Here is an 18,565-nt window from a genome sequence, read left to right as displayed (position 1 = left end):
AAGAGCTATTGATTCCTATAACAACACGACTGAATCTTAAATATGCTTTGATAAGTGAAAAATGCCCGAACCGAAAGGTTACGCATTGTATGATTCCATTTATAGGACAATATGGAAAAGGCAAGGCATGAAGGCAGGAAATAATGCTTGTGTGGTGGTGGTTGTTCTCCGCTGTGCCTCCCTCGAGTCACGCAGAGAATATGTCCAGTCACAGTTCTAGGAGGACGTGACCCTATGAAGAAGACCTTTTCCCTGTTTAGTTGGATCCCAAATCTGCTTCATCCAGTCCTCATTTGAACCCCAACTACCCACAAGTGTAAAACTGAGAAAAAAAATGCTCATGTGACATTGATAAGACATGCGTGACGTTAAGACTTATGGCTGTTCCTTACAGAGCATTATTGTGACAATATCAAAATAACAGAATCTGACTACATAAAAAATATGGTTAAACGTACACTTAACCATATTATAAAAAATTAAGAAATGAGAATTGTAGCAAATATAATATATGATGGAGTTTTATCTGTAACACACAGAGAGCCCTTATTGTGGAATATAATCATCAAAATGGACAAAGTTCATAAATAAGAGACACAAAATATGAATATATTACAGTATTTTTAGCACTTCAGAGGTAAATTCAGACAATAAGGAGAACCCATTTCCCACATTTAATGACTTTTATTCTATTTGTAGAAGGAGGCTGTTAGGAATATGAATGAGTATAATAGTCTCTAATAATGTTTGATGATACGGAGCATGTTTTAGACCCAGTAATTACTTTCCAAGCAATGAATCTAAGGGGCATGTTCATCTTTAAAAATCCATTTGTACATTCAGTACAAATAGTCTAAATTTGTACAAACTTATACAAAATTTGTATATATACACATATTTTTACATGAGTAAAAACACTACAAGTAGATGTTTAACTTTCTTATAGCAACAACAACAAACTCCTCTATATCAAAATAAGGTGACTGGTTATTAATAGATGCTACATCTATACGTCTATTAAATAATTAGTGAAAATTTTATAGATAAGTACATATATATATATAGTTCTAAGATGTGTATATATATATATATATATATTATAAATTTGGTTGGAAAAGGCAGGTTGCAAATACATATATGTATATTCAAACATATATCGACACATAATATATGGTATATATATTTCAAATGACACATATTTTTTAAATGTCAGCTATTTTTAAATGACATCTATACACAGAAAAAAAAAGACTAGAATGGATTGTGTCAGAATGTAAGAAATTTTTAGTCATTGGTTATCAAACTTTGCATTGTATGCTCTTAAAAAGTATTGAGGATCCCGGAAAGATTTTATTTATGTTGAACATAACTGCTCATATTTATTGTATTATAAATTTAAACTGATAACTTTTTAAACAAAAACAGTGACACACAGAGTAATGACATCCATGTAATGCAGCCTCTGCAACAGAGTACTCATGAAAGAATGAGCGTGAACAAGGCAAATATAGGTTTAATATTATTATGAAAACAGTTTCAACCTAACTGACCCCAGAAAGGATCTTGGGAACCCCCAGGCATTCTTGAACCACACTTTGTGTATTGATGGTTTAGGTAGTGTCATTAGTATGAATTTAATTTTTTACCCATATTTAAAATTTTAAGAATAATTTTACATCTTAATCATGTACGCATAATCAGAAAAAAATCAAATTTATTATTGTAATAACAAAAAGGTCACTAGAAAAGCATCTCCAGTCTGATCTTTCTCATATTCTGCATGTGACACTAGAATACTTTTTCCTTATGTCTCTATTTCTTCTCCCTTTTGTCCTTCCTTTCTTTCCCTGCCCTTTGACCTTCCAACCATTTCTTTGTTTCTTTTCTTTCTCTTTTTTTTCATACAAATCAAACTGAGTACCACACACATATTTATCCCTGGATATTTAAAAGAAAGTGACCAATGCCCTGTTTTAGAAGCTTATAATTAAATGAAAAATAACATGTAAGTCCTTGATTGTCTTGCATTCAACTCCCATACTAGATAACCCAGATTTGGGATTTTTTCCCATACATTCTCTAGATTGCCTAGAGCCTCATCTTTCCAAATATTTTCTCAGTGTTTTAGGTCAAGTTCAGGCCCCCCACCATGAAGAATTCTCTGAGATTTCTAGAACACAAAGCTTTGCCCCTTCTTTATAAGTCATTGTGAGATCTTCAGTTATCTCTATTTCTCTGCTCTTCCCAAATACATTTAAAGGAATTTAAGGCAGCAGATGTGTATTATAGTTGATTATATTCCCCAGAGTATCATGCATCTTTTCAGTAGTTACTTGATGCTCTCTGAAGAACTGTTGGCTTATCAATTGCTTTTGTATCTGAAAATTTAGGAAAAAAAAAAAAGACTGTCATACAATGAGATAAATGATACTGTTAGACACTCATACTCACTGGCAGGAAATAAATCTTTATTGTCTTTAAAATGGAAATGACAAAGTATCTTGAATAAAATTATTATTAGGATATAAAGTGCAAATTGGTATTAGTATAGATGAAATCTCAAAGGTATGCAAATATGATATTAGGAGGTGTGTTTAGAAATTATATAAGAAAGTATATGGAGAATTTTAGAAATTGAACTTAGAAATGTCTTTAACTGTTACCTTTTCTTCGTCAAGTGCAGCAGTCCTTTTTATTGTTTTAAAACAAAATCTTTTAGCATTAATTCATAATAGTGGTAGTTTTATCCACTGATTTCTTTCAGAAATATGTTATTAATATACTTTCACAGACCAATTAACAGACCAATGTTGCTATAAGGGCCAGAATAAATTCTTATATAAACAATTTAGAATATTGTCATTTTCTTATAAGAACCATATATTTTAATTGCATAATTTTAAAGTTATAGTGAACCATTTAAATTTAAGAATAAATAGTAAGACCCAACCATATGTTTTATGGGCATTACTACTGTTGAAATTTTATTACATTTCATTCATATTTATCTATATATCTCTGTTTACCTGCTCTATCAATATATAACTACACATATATGCACATAGGTATACATATGCATATAAAGAGAGAATTGTAGATATAACTTGAATGTTTTGACATGTCCGCAACATAACATGACAAACTTGTTACAACTTAACAAACAAAATTATATATTATTCTTATGATACTTTGATTTCCTTTTTAAAATTCTACTTGTGCATTTCCAATATTTTATTTGGTCATTAGTAATTTTTTCTTTGTCCCTTTGTGAATTTTTTGGCCATGGCTTTGCCATTTGATTGATTAGAGCATTTAATGGAATATTTATTGACTGGTATGGACTATATTTTGCACCAGCACCAGTGGTCATGAGTTTGAATTGACAAACAGCTCACATCTACATTATGTCCTTCTATGTCTGTGCAAGAATTTCTGTGAAATATAAACCCAGGAACAGAATCACTGGATTGAAAGATGTACGTGTGTGTGTGTGTGTGTGTGTGTGTGTGTGTGTGTATGTATATGTGTATATATGGGTGTGTGTTAAATTGGATTAAGTGATGCCAAATGCATTCATATTTGTAAGATTTCTCTAGTGTATATGTATCTGGGTAGAAGTAAAAATATGTGTGTAAGTGTGCAATCTTTGTGAATTTCAGCATTAGTTTCTGATGAAATTTTATCCTTTATCATGTTCTGGATTAGTTAATATAACATAAAAGAAACCTCAGGTAAAATCATCTGCTCTAAATGTAAGAATGCAATGTACTATTTTTACAAACTCTTTAGCCTCTTAGAGATTAATTTTATTCATTTTTATGAGTTTTAATTAATTAAAAATTTCCAATGTCTTTGTATTTAAGAATTATTTTCTTTTTTATTTATTTCCAGTGCTGTCTATTTTATTTATTTGTTTTATTTCTGTTTTCATTTTGATAACTTTCTTTTGCCTTCCTGTCTTGTTTAATATGTTTGATTAACAACTTGAGACATAGTTTAGCTCATTTATTTTCATAATTTTGTATTAAAGACCATTATTTTACATTAAAGACCATCATTTATTACATATATTTATAAGATTAAAAAGTTCAAACACATATTATTCCATGTTTATTAATTGCATGAATGGCGTTTTTGTTATAGTAATTTTTTCTGTCAGAGAAATGTTAAATTATTCACCGTAATTATGTACAGGTCTACCCAGAAGAGTCCTGATTTATTGCTGTTTTCTCCAGTATAATTATAAATAATGATACTTTCATCCTCAGAATATCAATTTGTATTATAAATTATGTGTTCATTCTAACAAAATTATTTCTATTGATCTATTCTGTTATGTTTAAGATTTGCTTTATGTATTATGATGCTAATTATGAAAAAATTATAATAAAAATAAAACTAGTTAAATTTTACCTGAGAACTAATGATGTGCTAGACATTCTTCCATACACTGTCCATGTGTGAAATATTTTAACACTCAGGCCACCCTGTGAGGGGGCATTAGCCTCATCATACAGATAACAAAAGTGAGACATAGAGAATTAAATGTTTCCTTAGGTTTCCTTGGTTTAACAAAAAGAAAATTAGCATGATTTCTTATTTAATTATATATTTTATAATCATTACATAGTTAATTTTATCTCAATCTGAGGGATTGTTGCTTTATAACAGATTAGGATAAATCATCTAAATAAATAATTTAAAATAGGTTTACTTTTGTTCCAGAAAATGACAGAACAGGAAGCTCCAAGCTCTTGTTCCCCCCAGGGAGACATCAAACAAATAAAAACGGGGCTAAATTAACCTTACAAGAACTCTGGATAGAAGGCTTACACCAACTAAGTGAACAGCCCATCAAGAAAAAGCCACGTCATAAAGGTATGAGATTTGGGGCCATTTTCACTTGTGCTTGCCTCATCCCCTCACCAGCTCAACCTGGTATTTGTCTGTAGGAGGTGGCAGCCAGTCCCCAGTTCTCTCGCTTGAAGTGGAGGAAGCAGAGAAGACTTGCTTGAAACATTCTAACCTGAGTGGGGGCTGCCTGAAGGACCAGTGTTTGTTTCACCTAACGTAGATCTCAGGCAGGGAAAGCAGTGGACGCCTCTTGGGAAGGCTGTAGGGAGAGTGCACCGGCAGACACCTGGAGTGAGAGAGTACAGGTGAGGCAAACAGTAGACCATCAAAGGCCTGGGGAAGCTAGGGTGAGACTCTTGAAAATCAAGACATTTAAAAGCAGTGCATGTGGAAGGGAGAATCAAAAAAGCCACCCTCAGACCCAGGCAAAACACATGCTCAGGAGAGACCTGAGAAAACCTTACTATTAACTACAGTCACCATGCTGTATATTAAAGCCTCAGAACTTATTCATCTTATAACTGGAAGTTCGTGCTCTTTGACCAACATCTCCCCATTCTCTCCCAGCCCCCTCCCCAGCCCCTGGTAACCCCTGTTCTACTCTGATTCTATGAGTTCTGCTTTTTCATATTCTAAATACAAGTGTACTATATGTTATTTGTCTTCCTCTGTCTAACTTATTCCACTTAGCATAATGCCCTCAAGTTCCATCCATATTGCTGCAGATGGCAGGATTTCTCATGGCTGAATTTCATTCCACTGCATATACATGCTGCATCTTTTTTATCTGTTCATCCGTCAGCAGACTCTCTGGTTGTTTCCGTAACTCGGCTATTGTGAATAATGCTGCAGTGAACATGGGGTGCAGATCCTAGTTTCATTCCCTTTGGTAATATACACAGAAGTGGAATTGCTGGATCGCATGGTAGTTCTAGTTTTTAATTTTTTGAGAAATCTTCATACTGTTTACCATAGTGGTTGCACCAATTGACATTCCCACTAACAGTGCACAAAGGATTCCTTTTCCTCTACATCTTCAGTAACACTTGTTATCTCATATATTTGATGTTAGCCATTCTAAGAGGCGTGAGGTGGTATCTCACTGTGATATTGATTTGCACTTCTCTGATGATTAGTTAGGTTGAGCATCTTTTCATGTACCTCTTGGTCATTTGTATGTTTTCTTTGGAAAAATGTCTATTCAGATCCTCTGTCCATTTTTTTTTTTTTTTTTGCTGTACGTGGGCCTCTCGCTGTTGTGGCCTCTCCTTTTGTGGGCTCCGGACGCGCAGGCTCAGCGGCCGTGGCTCACGGGCCTAGCCACTCCGCGGCATATGGTATCTTCCCCGACTGGGGCACGAACCCATGTCCCCTGCATCGGCAGGCGGACTCTCAACCACTGCGCCACCAGGGAAGCCCCCTCTGTCCATTTTTAAATTGAATTGTTTGTTTTGCTATTGAGTTGTATGAGTTCTTTATATATTTTGTATACTAACCCCTTATCAGATGTATGATTTGCAAATATTTTCTCCCATTCCATAGGTTGCCTTTCATTTTGTTGTTTCTTTGCTTTGCAGAAGCTTTTTATTTTGATGTCAAATTCAGTTAGCTCATGCGTTACATTGGCATAAATAAGAGGAAACTATATAATCCAAAACAGAGTTGAAAATTAAACATAATAATCTTTAAAGTTTTTTTATTATTGTTTATTCTCAGACCATATGTTTCTGCATTATACATCATTATATCTTGCAAACTCAAAATCCTCAATTTATAATTTCAATTGGTTTTTTCTTTAAAAACATTATATATCCCATACAAACCTTATCTTCTAAAATACTTTTTAAAATCTTAACAGAAAACAGATTACTTTTGTTTGATTACTCTTATTTAATAATATATATTCTGTACATACATTACATTCAAGAAGATTAGACATTTAAGGATTTCAATTGAAATAAATTATGAAATATATACTTATGTAATTTAATAGAACTGATATTTACTTCTTATTTTGAGGTTACCTGGGAAACGTATATGCATGTTACTAAATAATAACTTAACTATTCCATAATAAACACTGTGAGAAATAAGATAATATTTACTACATTGTTTCTGATCTCATGTAAGGTACTGGGAAATATGTCTAAAGTACTAAAATTCTTGAAAACAAAGCAAAAAAACATTATTTGTAAAGTTTGCCAACATGACACACACTCTTCATGGACTGCCACCTTAGGTAATAGTTAACAGGAAGACACTGTTTGGTTTTCCATCAAAATTATAAAAATTATATTATAAAATATAGTAAATGATATTTATGTAATCCTCTCTATCTTCTAAACACTTAGCTTTGGGCACTTTCAAACCAGTTCATACTCTTATTGAGTCCATTTTTCCTAGGTATTCAGGCTCAGAGTGCTTAAATAAGTGACCTATATTCTTTAACTCCATGGTCCAAGCTCTTTTCACTGTACCATTAAAATTTGGGTACCTGGGTAAGGACATGAAAGAAGCACAAAATATTAGTAGGAAATAAAGTAGGGGGAGATACACACATAAACACACACAAACACATACACATGCACATATTGACTTTGAAATAGTTTTGAGTTATAAAACTATAAAATAACACTACAAAAATAACACTAGAGAAAGAAAGAATTAAGGAGCGGTATGGTCACAAAAAACTTCTGTTTATGAATGTCCTATCCATCTGTGGTTTGTGAAAATACAAAATTCTTCAAGTTCAGCAATACAATTTGCTTCTAATCTAAAGGAACTGCCTTCCCAGATTGCTCTTGCAGACATCTTCTTATAGCCTTAAGATTTGTAATACAGGCAGAGACTGTAAAACTCTATTTACTTTGAAAAGTAAAATATTTCAATCCAGCCATTCGCATAACTCTGGCTTCAACTTCAACCTAAGTCAACTCAGTGGGAACTGGCAGACAAAAAATGTTAATATTCTCAGTTGTTGCCGTACTGTGTCTGCTTTCTCATTGTTATAGAATTCATCCATCTCACTGTATTGAAATGGGTTTATGGCTTCCATAATACATGTATGGATTAACATAATTTTCAGTGGTAATATTTGTTGAGTTTTAACATAGTTAAAAAACAAGAAAATAGCAAATGATATTTATTCATATTCAGATGTTGAAGAATAGCAGGGTTCTAGTATTAAGGACTGAAAAAAGACCAATGACTGTAATAGACAGAGACACAAAGTCTCACCTCTCCTTTCTATGTTGCTGCAAAAACACAGTATGCTTTACTGAATGACAGTGGCAATTGCTATGATATCAGCACTTTGGTACTGTGGCTTTCAAAGACCTCAATGATTATATTAAAGACAATTGCATGTCATCATTTCAAGAATTCTCTTTTAAAGATTCTGAGAATAATTGTGTTACATTTCAAGAAAATGTGTAGATAATAAGGAGTGCAGATTTTATACTAAAAGTGCGCTTTCACATGTATATCAAAACATCCCAGAGAACATACCAAAATTTTTTTTCATACTTCTGCTAGTAATTATTTAGGGTGTTTTTCAACAGCAATTGCTGTTTACCCAGAGATCATCCTGCCAAGCATACAACTGCCACAAAATCTACCCTAAGCACATTCTTTCTTCTAGAAATGGAAAACTTAATATAGATACTAATGTCAATAAACGCTTTAAAGGAAATTTAAACAATAAAATTAAACATTCAGTTAATACACAGAAAGCTTGGTGGAGATAGATTTAAATGCAGAATTTGAGTGTGGACCAAAAAATGACATGGTGGAATAGAGGAAATATAGGAGCAATAATGAATTTAATGCACTTCTGTGTGTCTAAGAAACATCTTAATGATATATGGACATGCTCATAGTAGATTATTACATGATAAGTTATTGCATATATATTATAATTTCAAATATGTAAATTTATGAAATAAAGATTAGCATGCAAAGTTTTAAAATATAAATTGCTTATATCTACATGGCATGGGCATGCATTGTTGTTCTTTATTCATACATCCTTAAATTTTTCAAATTTTATCATTGGTAATTCTTTTATTTTATAAAAATAAGTTGATTTATGTATTAGAAATAATTCTATTTTCAATATTTACTATATAAGCTTTGAAATATACTAACAGAAAACTAAAGGAAAACAATGTCTATCATGAAAATAGAATTGTTGTACTTCTGTGATTTCTTTCAGTTATGGTGTTTTTCTACATTGTGTATAACCACTGGAAATTCATTATTCTCCTTTTTATTTGATATATATATATACACATATATATGATGTCAGTTATATATATATATGTATATCTCTCTGTATATATACATACATGTATACACATACATGTGTATGTTTTCTGAACATATGATCAAATGTGAATAATGGCAATTCAAATTTTTTTAACATTCATTCTTGAGAAAAATTTGTGTGTTCTCTATTTTTAAAGAATGAATTATAAAACTAACTTCAAGATTGTCATTGAAACTTAAACAAAAATAGTATCTTAAAATCAGAATGTTTACACTACTGGCAAATGCAAGTTATTTTCTCATTTCTTTAGTATTAATTATGTCCCTGATTACGTTAGAATTTCCTTCTGGGCTGACTCTTAAAACCTAAATCAGTCATGACTAACTGGCCAAAGTGACTTCCATTTTTCCCTTAATTTTATATTGATATCTATGTAGACATATGAATGACTAGCTGAAGGCTGATTAATATTCAAAAATCACTGGTGGTTCCAAGAAAAATGGTAATGTGATATTTAAATACATCATTCACTAATGATTACGTGGAAAGTTTTAAAAAATGGGAAAATAAACCCACTGGACATCTGAGGTTAATAGAAAGTGTGAGATGACAAGTAAACTAAAAGACCTACAGTGAGCAGGCTGGTGATATTGAAGCCAGAGTTTGCTTCCTTCATATTTTAATCTAGATGAACCTCATATATGCACTGAAGGATAAAATACTAACCTGTAATTGTGTGAGATAAACTGTATGATTTTTAAAATTCCTCATGGATGATCCTTTGTGAATCACTTGTTTCTCAAGAGAAACTGTTTTTTCCTCGAAGGTGTAATGTGGGCTTATATGTTACACTCAGAGACAATTTATGCTCTGGTTACATAACATGGAAGTCCAGAAATCAAGCTTAGAATAATTACATTTTAATTCATGAGACTACTGATGGTATCTGAACTGTAAAATTTCCATTTGAGAACATATGAGTGTGTGAACGTACATGTACATGTACAGAGAATTGGAATTTATTGTGTGTATGATTTTTATAGGCAATAATAATGTTAATTAAATGCCTACTAAGATTCAGAGAGATGCAAATTATCTTAGAAAGATAAAAATCTGAAATACTTGCTATCATGACTCAATGCGCTAAGAATTTTTGCCAAAGAAGAGGATCTTAAATTGGCCTCTGTTTTTATTTGTATTTATAAAATAATAGCTTGAATCTATCATATTGACAAATACCTTCAGATTGTCTTCAAGCAAGAACTTTTCAAAGCTGGAGATGCCACTTTACATTTTATTCATTTCACACCAACTGAATCTGATATCTCTTATTACTTAATGTTAAGAGAACTTGAACACTCCCAAGAGGGTGGAATTCAAATGTACATTCCTGACTTCCAACACATATTTACATACAATACCTATTATTTGAATTCAACCAAATTTTCCTGTATTAGATACATGCAAAGTAAAGGTGTTTCCCAGCTTTTCCCCCCACATATTTATTTATAGATTTTTTAAAACCACATCTATTAGGCTTTGTTCATAAGAGTGACTCGTTGAATGCTATAGAAAAGATCTGAGTTGCCGAATATGAAAGGTAAGAAAATACAACCATTAAATATCTGTCATCCAATTATATTGGATAAACTGATTTATTTTTCAGGTTAATAAAATTGCATTTTATTTTTTGCTTTTTCTTTTATTACCTACAGAGTTAAATTACTCCTGTTGCTTCATGCCAATGTCATTTTCTTACAAACAAAATATGAAAAAAAATTGATAACTCGAAACTATTTTAAAAATCTAGTAGCAAACTCCATATCTAGTGAAATGGCAAATAAGGTATCCTGAAAGATGCTATAAAGGACACAGCTAAAAATATTTTACGTAGTTAAATAAGTATCTGTTAAAATTGTATTTGAAGTATCAAGAAAGCTATAGTCAATTTAGCAGAAGCATGACTCCAGAGATTTAGTAAAACGTTGACACCAATTCTACCCTCAGAACAAAGACTGAACATTGGAGCTTTAATATTCACAGCCTCATAAAGGAGAGGAGATAAAACCTAGAAATTATTCATGGTCACTAATTTAATAGTATGTCTTCGCCAGATATCTGGCACTAAAATAGCATTATTTTCAGGGAGAATGAAGTGGAAATAAACCCAAGTGAAAATAAGGAAAATAGACTGTCTCCAGTTTTGGAGCAAGGTGGGAAAAAAAAGTCATCTCTAAAAATTTGCAATCATAAGCTTGCCCTAACAAAGATTTTCATTCTAAACAGCACTACCTAAGTATTATAAAAACTTCAGGTAAGGTAGAGAATCATCTTCAAAAGAGGCCTCAAAAAATTCTTTGAATTTTATTTGATATGCGTGCAGTCAAAATTCTCAACAAGGCAACTAAACCATGAGCAAGAGAAAACAAGAACAACTGTCAGCAAAATCATATCAGCAAAGACTTTAGATACTAGAGTTATTCATAGAATATGAAAGAGTTATGCTTAATATTTTAAATATATTCTTAACTTTTTATTTTGAAATATGCTTAGACTCATAGGAATCAGCAAACATCATGAAGAGGATACCCGTATGACTTTCACCCAATGATAACATTTTGAATAACCATAGTACATTACCAAACAAGAGGAAACTGACATTGGTACAATACTATTAACTCAGTTATAGACCTTATTTAGATTTATCAATTTTTGCATGCACTACTCATTTTTGGTGTCTACTTCTATAAAATTTTATCACATGCATAGTTATGTGTAACCACCATCGCAATCAGGATACAGTATTATTCTCTCTCCCCAAAGAAACTTCATGATACCCCTTTACAGGCTCACCCACGCCCAACTCTAAACCTTGACCCCCACTGATCTGTTCTTAAGCACTGTAATTTTTGTCATTCTGAGAATGTTACATAAATGGAATCATAAATATGTAACCTTTTGAGATGAGCATTTTTCACTCAATATAATGCTATTGAGATACATATAAGTTGAGTGTATCAATAGTGTGTTCCTTTTTAATGTTGTGTATCCTTCGTGGTGTAAATGACCCACAGATTATTTATCCTTTCACTCACTGAAGGACGTCTAAGTTGTTTTCATTTTTTGGCTTCTAAAGTTAAAACTTCTATGAACGTTTGTGTATAGCTTTCTGTGTAAACACATGTGTTCACTTCTTTAGAAGTCTAATTGTTGATTCGTATTGGAAGTATACAGTTTTTACAAAACTGTCAAACTATTTTGCAGAGTTGCTGTACCATTTACATTCCCAACAACAAAGTATGAAAGATTCAGTTGTCCCTTATCCTCACTAACACTTAGTATTGTCGATATTATTACAGCTGTTCTGAAAGATGAGTGTAAAATCTCATCATGACTCTAAGTCTTATATCCCTAACGGCTAATGATAATGAGCATCTCTTTCATGTTCTTCTTCATCTTCATAGATGACACAGATGTCTGTTCAAGTCTTTTGCACAGTTCCTCATTTGATTGGTTGTTTTCTTGCTGTTTCATTCTGAGAGCTCTTTAAATATTCTGGATACAATCTGTTTGTCAGATGTATAACTTGCAAATATTCTATCCCATCTCATCTGATTGAATCTCCATTTTTAAATATCTTTGAGTAAAAGAATAGCAAATAAAATTAAGTCATTGAGAAGGTCTGGGTAAAACCAATTTGCATATGCTTTTCAATACCCAAATTGAGTAGAAATTTGGTTTAGAAAGAGAATGATTACATGACTAACAGGTGAATGATTTTACAAATTATTTGAATTCTAATTTGTTGCTTTTAACAAATTTGTAGAAAGATTTGATCATATAGATACATAATATATCGCCAAGATAATTCTTTTTGATAGACAACACTTGTGAATTTTATCTCATAACTTAGAAACACTTTAAAAGTCAGATAACGTTGCTGTACAAAACACCTTCCATTTCCATTGACTTACTTTCAGATACACTGTTTTCTCATTGGTTTCATTTCTAAAAATATACTATAGAATAAAATTGATGCTGAACTCACTCTAATTCTTGCACCAAGTAATACTCATTCATAAATATATGAACTATTTAATAAAACATTAAATGTAGGTAGATATAATATTAAGAACCTTTTTTAAAATTTATTTTTATTGGAGTATAGTTGCTTTACAATGTTGTGTTAGTTTCTACTGTACAGCAAAATGAATCAGCTATACGTATACATATATCCCCTCTTTTTTGGATTTCCTTCCCATTTAGGTCACCACAGAATGTTGAGTAGAGTTCCCTGAGCTATACAGTAGGTTCTCATTAGTTATCTATTTTATACATAGTATTCAATAGTGTATATATGTCAATCCCAGTCTCCCAGTTCATTCCGCCCCCTCCTTCCTCGCTTGGTGTCCATACGTTTGTTCTCTACATCTGTGTGTCTGTTTCTGCTTTGCAAATAAGATCATCTATACCATTTTTCTAGATTCCACATATATGAGTTAATATACGGTATTTGTTTTTCTCTTTCTGACATACTTTACTCTGTATGACAGTCTCTAGGTCCATCCATGTCTCTACAAATGACCCAATTTTGTTCCTTTTTACAGCTGAGTAATATTCCATTGTATATATGTATCACATCTTCTTCATCCATTCATCTGTCGATGGGCATTTAGGTTGCTTCCATGTCCTGGCTATTGTATATAGTGCTGCAATGAACATTGGGGTGCATGTGTCTTTTTGAATTATGGTTTTCTCTGGGTATATGCCCAGTAGTGGGATTGCTGGGTCATATGATAGTTCTATTTTTGTTTTTTTAAGGAACCTCCATAATGTTCTCCATAGTGGCTGTATCAATTTACATTCCCACCAACAGTGCAGGAGGGTTCCCTTTTCTCCACACTCTCTCCAGCATTTGTTGTTTGTAGATTTTCTGATCATGCCCATTCTAGCCGATGTGAGGTAATACCTCATTGTAGTTTTGATTTGCATTTCTCTAATAATTAATGATGTTGAGCATCTTTTCATGTGTTTGTTGGCCATCTGTATGTCTTCTTTGGAGAAATGTCTATTTAGGTCTTCTGCCCATTTTTTGATTGGGTTTTTTTTTTTGCTTTTGAGCTGCATGAGCTGTTTGTATAGTAAGAGACATTTTCAGTATAACTTCCATTTTATGCCTTTTTTTAAAATTTGCAATACATTTTTATTGTTTTGACCAGGTATGTTCTAAAATAATTGAAGTCTTAACTCAATCCTGAAAAAATCTTTTAAAACATACAGGCTTATGGCCTAAAGAATTAAACATAGAGTTCAATACACATATGTGATTTTATAGATACAAATTATTACATGATGATTAATAGAAGACTTTCCAGTTTAAAATTTATAATATATAAGGGTAATAGTCTATGAGAAATGTGAAATGAAAATATGACTTAAGAGGGAAAGGTGACATGGTCAACAATTTGACTATTAAAGATGGGTTTATTTATGTATTTTTTTCTTCATAGATAAATGTGAGTTGTCAAATTGCTTTGGTATTGAAATGGTTCATTTCAAAGAGAAATGTACAATTTTATTTTAAATATAAATATTTACAACAATATAATGGAGATTACATTTGTTATTTATTATAAAACTATTAAGAAGCCTCTTATCTAAAATGTAGATCTCATCATAAAATATGTGATTATTCATCAAGGGCAAGGACTGTTGTCTCTTTGCTTGTCCAGCACAAGCAAAATCTGAAGTACGAAGACATTGCAATTTGCCACAATTGATTAAATTAATATTAGTAATTAAATAACTAGGTTAACCAGTTAGGATTTGTTATCTCACTATGTTTCTGAATTTCCCCTTGAAATAATGTCCTTGCCTTTGGGATAACATATTAATAATACTAACATAATCTGTGAATTAAATCCAAAAAAATAGAAACAGTTTCTACAAAAGGATATGTGATGCTGTTGAGAAAATTTTGAGATGTATGAGATTATAGAGAGGACATATAAAATACATTGTAAAATAAAGTACATATACAAAATAACAACTTCATAATATGTTCTTCAGTTTCTCTCAGTGTTATTTGAAGCAAAGATTTCAATTCATGTGAATAGTATGCTTAGACACCTCTTTCTGGTTCTAAGTGCCTACTTGAACTTCCCTCCTGAAAACTTCTCATATATATTCTACTGACTCATACAAAAGTAGCTGATATCTGTGTATTCTTATTGGTAAAATAAAGCAATTCTTTGAATATTTCTGATATCTTACAATTATATCTAAAGGAAAAATCTGCTTCTATCTATATATTTCAAAGAATTTTACATAATTTCACACTTATATACTAAAATTTAGTCTTGTGTTTAATGGATACTGTATTTATGCCATATAATTTGGAAAAAATTTGCAGATATCTATTATTCATATTTTTTGCTATTTAATGCCATTGATTACTTCAACTTCCTACTTTCTAGAAGTACAAATAAGACTAAATTAATTTTATTCTCTCAGAAAATGCATCATATATTTTATAAAATTACTTTCATTTTAATTAAATTACTTCAGTTTTGCTAGACTACAGTATCTCCTATGCACCTTCATGGAAAAAGTGATTTGAATAATTTTATATAATAAAGATTTATATAGATCATATCATAAGAGATAAAACATAGATCATGAAACATTTCAAGATGTAGAGAAACCACAAAAATTGTATACTTGCAAAGGAAATGACAACTTAAATTAAAATTGAAGAAAATTGTAGTCTGTTAATTTGCAGTGATTTAAAGAAATACAAGCATAAAAATGTCAGATTCTTGGTATATTAGTACCCATTTTATTTTACCCCTTCAGAGAAAATTAACTGCTCTGAATGAACACACAGAACAACCAAGGGCACACAGTATATTGCTTTGTACACTAGCAATTTTATTCTTAATTTTCCAAAATATTTCTCCCATCAATACTTTGAGTGTCCTAGAGAATATTAAGCTACAGCCCATCCAGTGCTCTTCAAAAGAAAAAAATAAATGAAACAAAAAACAAACAAATACCAGAGAAATTGCACTCTCAAATGAGAAGAACAAGGGTTGTGTTTATTCATTTCACTCTCCTATTCTAGGGGAGACAAGTGGTTTGTTTCTGTCCCCAGAGAAAGCTCTTGGTATGAGCTTTGAAATGTCAAGTATAATTAAGACAAAGTATTCTTTTTAGCCCTACAAAAGAAATACATCTTTCAAAATAACTGTCTCTTGAAGTTAGAGAACACAAACAGTCGATCTCAGTTGAAACAGCTCACTGTGCTAAATCAGTTGTCAGCTTCAGCGTGGCTTCAAGTTGGCATAGCATCTAGCTGGTGCCCCATCACTGCCCAGCATGGCCGGTCCAACCCATGGTACAATCACAGCACATTTATAAAGTTCTGACTATTCAGTCCAAGAGAACCAAGATGCCAACTGCCATAAAATGTAAACAATATGAGTTTGTTTGTGACAGCATCAACTTAAGTTGAAATAGTACATTCAGGAGTAGTTGGAATGAAACGTGTAAGAAAAAAGGAAGACGTAAACACAGTTTAGCATTTCACTGAAATTTCTGATTTAGCTCTCATGGTACATGCTATATTTTAGACATGTGAGAGTTCATTTCTTCAGAGAACAGCCATACAGCACACTTATATAGAAAATATACAATCCTTTGTGATTTCATGGATGGTTTCTCCTAACAGAATGTATATTAATGTAACACAAAAATATGTGTAAACCTTACGGTAGGAGAGTTTTTCAAGGAATACACTTATACTCAATGCCTGGCTGGATACAAATATGTTATCAGAAAATTTTTTTTTAATTTATTAAAATTTCCTATCCATATTTTTTCAAATGGAAAAGAAACCAGTGTGATTTTTATGAATAACTAATTTTTATTTTCATTATTTTTTCTTGTGAACAGCTAAGAAGAAGCTCCAACATGCAGTTGACAGACCATGCTCTTAGATTAAGGGATACTTTCGTTCCCAGACAGATATGCCACTAACAGACTGTATGATCTCAGCCCATGGTAAGTGACCTCATCATCATAATTATTACTTTATTAGGTGCTGTGGGCTTTATGATTAAAGCCAGTTTTCATTCAATGTATAATAATTCCTATCTATACTTCTGTCAATTGGGTGTTCTTGAAGTTTCAAACCTGGAAAATATTTTTGAAACTTGGAAGGACATTTTATTGAAGGGATGCATATAGCTGGCCTAATTTCAGCTTCATTTTGCAGTTTTGAGAACTCCATGTCTTTTCTCATACTCTTGCTTCTGCTCTACCTGGCATTCTCTAATTTTCTCTTCCTGGACATGTTTATCTGTTCTTCAAGACAAGTCAGTTGTGACCTCATAAGTAGTGTTCCCTAATACTTGAAGGCACTTTAATAACCCCTTTTACTTTGTTTTCAAGACATACTACTGTTGTATTTGTTCTAGTCCTTATTGCATTGATTATGGTAGGTTAAATATGTACCTATACTCTAAGCTAATTATCAGTTTTTCAAGGGCAGAGGATATATCTTATTAATTTTTAAATCATTAGTTCCTGATAACAAGTAAGAATTGATAAAGTATCTGACATAAATATAATTCAGTTTAAATACCATGCTCACCATTTTAATCAGTCCATAGTAACATAAGTGTAAAAGTTGAAGAAGATAATCCACATTGCATTTAGGACCCTGTTTATATGTCTTCAAGACTCATGTCCACATCTCATGGGGACACAATGTGAGCAGGACAGATTAGACGATAGGTGCAGAAATAATGTCAAGAATACGAATGATTTGGGAGAACTATATTTTACCAAAAATACAATATATTCTAAATTTGAGCCCCTTCTTGACAGAGCAATGCATAGAAAGACTTCTTCTTAGACACCCCCAAAATTCACCAGGCTTCTTGTAATAATTTTGAGCTTTTTAGACAACTAGAAGGCATGAAAATAAGCCCAAAAATCAGTCAAGAGAAAGGAAAGTCTTCATTTTTTTAACAGAAAAACTGAACCTCAAGGAGATCTCACATCCCCTTTTACCCGTCGCTCATCTTCTCAAGTCAGTATCTGTACACATAGTGTTAAATCACTTAAGAGCCATGAATGGATGGTACGCATTCTAACTGACCCATCAGTTAATCATTTATTGGGCCATATATATGCCAGAGTATGTTATTTGTACGTTTTGCCTTATTTCATCTTCATAACAATTTTAGGAACTGTATTTATGGATGATAAAATTGAGGCTTATAGAATTTTCTCAAGTCTGTACAATTTGAAAGCCTGTGTTCTAAAAAATCCTCTGTACTCCTTTCTTAAAGGACAGCTCTTGATGACTATTCCTCATTATTGATTGTTGTGCTAAAAATATGTTTTTTGCCAGTGTGTTAAAAAATTTCCATCTGCTTT

The 18,565-nt window shown here is 32.0% G+C and overlaps 1 long non-coding RNA gene across 2 annotated transcripts in view; it reads left to right on the top strand.

The window, feature by feature from the left end:
• The window catches only part of LOC125962814 (uncharacterized), a 36,431-nt gene that overhangs the window by 3,761 nt on the left and 14,105 nt on the right, over positions 1-18,565 (top strand). Inside the window, exons 2-3 of one of the 2 annotated variants that reach the window (XR_007474564.1) lie at positions 4,726-4,878; positions 17,075-17,182. This is a non-coding gene — a long non-coding RNA (uncharacterized LOC125962814). Of the gene's footprint in view, positions 1-4,708; positions 4,879-17,074; positions 17,183-18,565 lie in introns of both variants that reach the window. The other variant, XR_007474563.1, reaches the window with a different exon arrangement.

The sequence above is a fragment of the Orcinus orca genome, chromosome 21 (genome assembly GCF_937001465.1).
Source record: "Orcinus orca chromosome 21, mOrcOrc1.1, whole genome shotgun sequence".
Lineage (NCBI taxonomy): Eukaryota > Metazoa > Chordata > Mammalia > Artiodactyla > Delphinidae > Orcinus > Orcinus orca.
This window is presented reverse-complemented; position numbering and strand designations above follow the sequence as displayed.